We start from the raw sequence: 6,569 nt of genomic DNA, 5'->3' as shown, positions 1-6,569 counted from the left end.
TAAGAAACGCGGAAATGCAAGAAATAGGAAACTTAAAAATATTTTTTCCCACATAAACAGTCGTCACATGCTCTATGTTGTTTCTTTATAGTTCCATATAGTTAATGTAATATTATAAGATGCTAAAGATGTATGTATTATGATTTAAATTAGAAATATGAAATAAGTATAATACTTGCTGCCGGCAGCGTACGATATTTTTAGCAGAAGTGTAAACAACCTCCCGCGCTCTGATTGGAGGGACAGGCGGCGTGCCAGCCGGAGGAATGTTGAGTGGCAAAATTTTCAACACTCCCTTCCAACACTACTGTAAGATATTGCCAAGTGTTCATTACAACGACATGAATAATGTACAGCACTCAGATTTTTTGGTGTAAACATGATAGTGACCATTACAACTCTGATGTTTTGCTAGTTTGGTACCGGAAAAGGTCAATTAAGCCTCGCTGGACCTCAGCTGGCCGCAGGCTTAGCTCTGGCAGAGACTCCAGCAGGGCCACCAGATGGCAGGTCCAGCTCAGTGAAGGACCCAATTATCAGCGTATGGGGGAGGCAGAGAGACAGATTCTAGCCCGTAATTCTAAACGTCTCAGCGTCTCAGTTCCCTGTTTGAAAAGCCTCTCGTATAAGTTGTTGTGGTTTTCACGGATTATTTTGTGATCCCGGTGATAGTTTTACACGACCTTTGCACCATGAGCGAGAAAAACACCCATGAAAACCCGGTCAGCCACCAGTCCCATTACCAACCCTTCCCCTATCCACCTGTCCCATTACCAATCCTTCCCCTATCCACCTGTCCCATTACCAATCCTTCCCCTATCCACCTGTCCCATTACCAACCCTTCCCCTATCCACCAGTCCCATTACCAATCCTTCCCCTATCCACCAGTCCCATTACCAACCCTTCCCCTATCCACCAGTCCCATTACCAATCCTTCCCCTATCCACCTGTCCCATTACCAACCCTTCCACTATCCACCAGTCCCATTACCAATCCTTCCGCTATCCACCAGTCCCATTACCAACCCTTCCCCTATCCACCAGTCCCATTACCAATCCTTCCCCTATCCACCAGTCCCATTACCAACCCTTCCCCTATCCACCAGTCCCATTACCAACACTTTCCCTATCCACCAGTCCCATTACCAACCCTTCCCCTATCCACCAGTCCCATTACAAACCCTTCCCCTATCCACCAGTCTCATTACCAATCCTTCCGCTATCCACCAGTCCCATTACCAACCCTTCCCCTATCCACCTGTCCCATTACCAAACCTTCCCCTATCCACCAGTCCCATTACCAAACCTTCCCCTATCCACCAGTCCCATTACCAACCCTTCCCCTATCCACCAGTCCCATTACCAATCCTTCCCTATCCACCAGTCCCTATACCAAACCTTACCCTATCCACCAGTCCCAATACCAACCCGACCCCACTCCACCAGTCCCATTACCAATCCTTCCCCTATCCATCAGTCCCATTACCAACCCTTCCCCTATCCACCAGTCCCATTACCAATCCTTCCGCTATCCACCAGTCCCATTACCAACCCGTCCCCTATCCACCAGTCCCATTACCAACCCTTCCCCTATCCACCAGTCCCATTACCAATCCTTCCCCTATCCACCAGTCCCATTACCAACCCTTCCCCTATCCACCAGTCCCATTACCAACCCTTCCCCTATCCACCAGTCCCATTACCAATCCTTCCCCTATCCACCTGTCAAATTACCAATCCTTCCCCTATCCACCAGTCCCATTACCAACCCTTCCCCTATCCACCAGTCCCATTACCAATCCTTCCCCTATCAACCTGTCCCATTACCAACCCTTCCCCTATCCACCAGTCCCATTACCAATCCTTCCCCTATCCACCAGTCCCATTTCCAACCCTTCCCCTATCCACCAGTCCCATTACCAATCCTTCCCCTATCAACCAGTCCCATTATAAACCCTCCCCTATGCACCAGTTCCATTACCAACCCTTCCCCTATCCACCAGTCCCATTACCAATCCTTCCCCTATCCACCAGTCCCATTATAAACCCTTCCCCTATCCACCAGTCCCATTACCAACCCTTCCCCTATCCACCAGTCCCATTACCGACCCTTCCCCTATCCACCAGTCCCATTACCAATCCTTCCCCTATCAACCAGTCCCATTACCAATCCTTCCTCTATCCACCAGTCCCATTACCAAACCTTCCCCTATCCACCAGTCCCATTACCAATCCTTCCGCTATCCACCTGTCCCATTACCAACCCTTCCCCTATCCACCAGTCCCATTACCAATCCTTCCCCTATCCACCAGTCCCATTACCAACCCTTCCCCTATCCACCAGTCCCATTATAAACCCTTCCCCTATCCACCAGTCCCATTACCAATCCTTCCCCTATCCACCAGTCCCATTACCAAACCTTACCCTATCCACCAGTCCCATTACCAACACTTCCCGTATCCACCAGTCCCATTACCAATCCTTCCGCTATCCACCAGTCCCATTACCAACCCTTCCCCTATCCACCAGTCCCATTACCAACCCTTCCCCTATCCACCAGTCCCATTACCAACCCTTCCCCTATCCACCAGTCCCATTACCAATCCTTCCCCTATCCACCAGTCCCATTACCAAACCTTCCCCTATCCACCAGTCCCATTACCAATCCTTCCCATATCCACCTGTCCCATTACCAACCCTTCCCTTATCCACCAGTCCCATTACCAATCCTTCCCCTATCCACCTGTCCCATTACCAACCCTTCCCCTATCCACCAGTCCCATTACCAATCCTTCCCCTATCCACCTGTCCCATTACCAATCCTTCCCCTATCCACCAGTCTCATTACCAATCCTTCCCCTATCCACCTGTCCCATTACCAACCCTTCCACTATCCACCAGTCCCATTACCAATCCTTCCGCTATCCACCAGTCCCATTACCAACCCTTCCCCTATCCACCAGTCCCATTACCAATCCTTCCCCTATCCACCAGTCCCATTACCAACCCTTCCCCTATCCACCAGTCCCATTACCAACTCTTCCCCTATCCACCAGTCCCATTACCAACCCTTCCCCTATCCACCAGTCCCATTACAAACCCTTCCCCTATCCACCAGTCCCATTACCAATCCTTCCCATATCCACCAGTCCCATTACCAACCCTTCCTCTATCCACCTGTCCCATTACCAAACCTTCCCTTATCCACCAGTCCCATTACCAACCCTTCCCCTATCCATCAGTCCCATTACCAACCTTCCCTATCCACCAGTTCCATTACCAATCCTTCCCTATCCACCAGTCCCTTTACCAACCCTTCCCCTATCCACCAATCCCAATACCAACCCTTCCCCTATCCACCAGTCCCATTACCAATCCTTCCCCTTTCCACCAGTCCCATTACCAACCTTTCCCCTATCCACCAGTCCCATTACCAATCCTTCCGCTATCCACCAGTCCCATTACCAACCCGTCCCCTATCCACCAGTCCCATTACCAACCCTTCCCCTATCCACCAGTCCCATTACCAATCCTTCCCCTATCCACCAGTCCCATTACCAACCCTTCCGCTATCCACCAGTCCCATTACCAACCCTTCCCCTATCCACCAGTCCCATTACCAATCCTTCCCCTATCCACCTGTCAAATTACCAATCCTTCCCCTATTCACCAGTCACATTACCAACCCTTCCCCTATCCACCAGTCCCATTACCAATCCTTCCCCTATCAACCTGTCCCATTACCAACCCTTCCCCTATCCACCAGTCCCATTACCAATCCTTCCCCTATCCACCAGTCCCATTTCCAACCTTCCCTATCCACCAGTCCCATTACCAATCCTTCCCTATCAACCAGTCCCATTATAAACCCTCCCTATGCACCAGTTCCATTACCAACCCTTCCCTATCCACCAGTCCCATTACCAATCCCCTATCCACCAGTCCCATTATAAACCCTTCCCTATCCACCAGTCCCATTACCAACCCTTCCCCTATCCACCAGTCCCATTACCAACCCTTCCCCTATCCACCAGTCCCATTACCAATCCTTCCCCTATCAACCAGTCCCATTACCAATCCTTCCTCTATCCACCAGTCCCATTACCAACCCTTCCCCTATCCACCAGTCCCATTACCAATCCTTCCCCTATCCACCTGTCCCATTACCAACCCTTCCCCTATCCACCAGTCCCATTACCAATCCTTCCACTATCCACCAGTCCCATTACCAACCCTTCCCCTATCCACCAGTCCCATTATAAACCCTTCCCCTATCCACCAGTCCCATTACCAATCCTTCCCCTATCCACCAGTCCCATTACCAAACCTTACCCTATCCACCAGTCCCATTACCAAACCTTCCCCTATCCACCAGTCCCATTACCAATCCTTCCCCTATCCACCAGTCCCATTACCAACCCTTCCCCTATCCACCAGTCCCATTACCAACCCTTTCCCTATCCACCAGTCCCATTACCAACCCTTCCCCTATCCACCAGTCCCATTACCAATCCTTCCCTTCTCCACCAGTCCCATTACCAACCCTTCCCCTATCCACCAGTCCCATTACCAATCCTTCCCCTATCCACCTGTCCCATTACCAACCCTTCCCTTATCCACCAGTCCCATTACCAATCCTTCCCCTATCCACCTGTCCCATTACCAATCCTTCCCCTATCCACCAGTCCCATTACCAATCCTTCCCCTATCCACCTGTCCCATTACCAACTGACTGAACTGACTGAACGGAAGTGAAACAAAAGAAAACAACAACAACAAAAAAAAAAAAAACAATACGAAGAAAATTGAACGGCTGAACGAAACTAAAAAAAAAAAAAAAACGAGAAAAAATACCGCAACAGAAAATGAGTCTAATAAAAAGGTTCTATAATGAAACTAGAAACCACAATGACGATAATACTTTTTTTACCTATTGTACTAAGGCTTTTTGTGGGTGGGAGTTTTTGTAAGGTAATGAATGAGTGAATGCATGAGCCAGTGAATGATTTAGTGAATGAAAAGGTCTAGACAGATTGGAACACGAAAAACAGAGTACGGTTGAATGTATGAACGCATGTATGTATGTATGTTTGTGTGTGTGTGTGTGTGTGTGTGTGTGTGTATGTATGTATAGGTCTTTGATATATTACCTTTGTTGTATATTGAGTTTATTGTTTATCCTGTTTACGCCTTGGGAAATACCTGTAATTTAAACCCGATGCTCTCGTATAAGTTGCTGGTGTTTTCATGGACTCTTGTGATCCCGGTGATAGTTCTACACGACCTCTGCACCCTGGACGATAAAAACACCCATGAAAATCCGGTCAGCCTTCTCTGTGGCCTTGGGAAATAGTCGTAATGGAAATCCGATGCTCTCGTATAAGTTGCTCGGTTTTCATGGGATGTTTTGTGATCCTGGTGATAGTTCTACACGACCTCTGCACCCTGGACGATAAAAACACCCATGAAAACCCGGTCAATCTTCTCTGTGGTCTTGGGAAATAGTCGTAATGGAAACTCGATGCTCTCGTATAAGTTGTTCGGTTTTCATGGGATGTTTTGTGATCCCGGTGATAGTTCTACACGACCTCTGCACCCTGGACGATAAAAACACCCATGAAAACCCGGTCAGCCTTCTCTGTGGCCTTGGGAAATAGTCGTCGATGTTAAATATATGGACCACAGAGAGACAACAGTTAAGTTCTCATGCTGTCACCCACCCCCTTCATTCACTCCCGCGCGGCGCTCAACTCCCTGGTGACGCCTTTTCCTCGTATGTGGTAATTTGTACATCTGTTTTATGGTTGTTTTCTTCTTGCTCCTGTTTGTCTGTGTATGTGTGTATGTATTTGTTGATGTCCTGTTTACGTCTGTCACGGGTGTTTGTGTTTGTTTTTGTACATAATTGGTTTTGCTTACGGGTGTGTTTGGCCTGCTATCGTTTTGTGTTGAAGTTTATCATACACACACACACACACACACACGAACAAACAAACACACACATACACTACTCTCATCTCCTCTCTCTCTCTCTCTCTCTCTCTCTCTCTCTCTCTCTCTCAACCACCATCACCACCCTTTCTCTCTCATCGTTTTCGTAGTGTAGTGGTTATCACGTGCGCCTCACACGCGCAAGGTCCCCGGTTCGATCCCGGGCGAAAACATGTGACGTTTTTATTTCTATTTATTTTTGTTTTTATTTGTTTAATCGTGGGTTAGGGAGTGCGTGGAACGTTTATATCGAGACTGAGAACTCGAGGCATAAGGCAAAGACGAATGGAAACGTTTTGCGAGGCAGTGATATGATGATGAGGAGGAGGAGGAAGAGTGAGACGAGGAGGAGGAGGAGGAGGAGGAAGAGTGAGACGAGGAGGAGGAGGAGGAGGAGGAGGAAGAGTGAGACGAGGAGGAGGAGGAGGAAGAGTGAGACGAGGAGGAGGAGGAGGAAAAAGAGGACGAGGACGAGGATGAAGAGGAGGAGGAGGAAGAGGAGGAGTATAAGCATATATATTCATCTCGTTCTGCCAGTAAAACATTTCTTAATTTCCTTGTTGAACGTAATCAGTAA

General features: G+C 48.4%; 1 long non-coding RNA gene and 1 other non-coding gene across 2 annotated transcripts; one reads left to right on the top strand and one right to left on the bottom strand.

Annotated features, from left to right (window-relative positions):
* Window positions 1-737: 737 nt before the first annotated feature.
* Window positions 738-3,133, bottom strand: LOC126983721 (uncharacterized). The gene is made up of 3 exons (XR_007736178.1): window positions 2,497-3,133; window positions 1,568-1,722; window positions 738-948 (listed from the first exon to the last, which is right to left on the bottom strand). It is a non-coding gene; the product is annotated as an uncharacterized LOC126983721 (long non-coding RNA).
* Window positions 3,134-6,092: 2,959 nt separating this feature from the next.
* On the top strand, window positions 6,093-6,165 carry Trnav-cac (transfer RNA valine (anticodon CAC)). The gene has a single exon. It is a non-coding gene; the product is annotated as a tRNA-Val (tRNA).
* Window positions 6,166-6,569: the final 404 nt, after the last annotated feature.

This window comes from Eriocheir sinensis, chromosome 54 (assembly GCF_024679095.1).
Source record: "Eriocheir sinensis breed Jianghai 21 chromosome 54, ASM2467909v1, whole genome shotgun sequence".
In the NCBI taxonomy this organism is placed as follows: domain Eukaryota; kingdom Metazoa; phylum Arthropoda; class Malacostraca; order Decapoda; family Varunidae; genus Eriocheir; species Eriocheir sinensis.
This window is presented reverse-complemented; position numbering and strand designations above follow the sequence as displayed.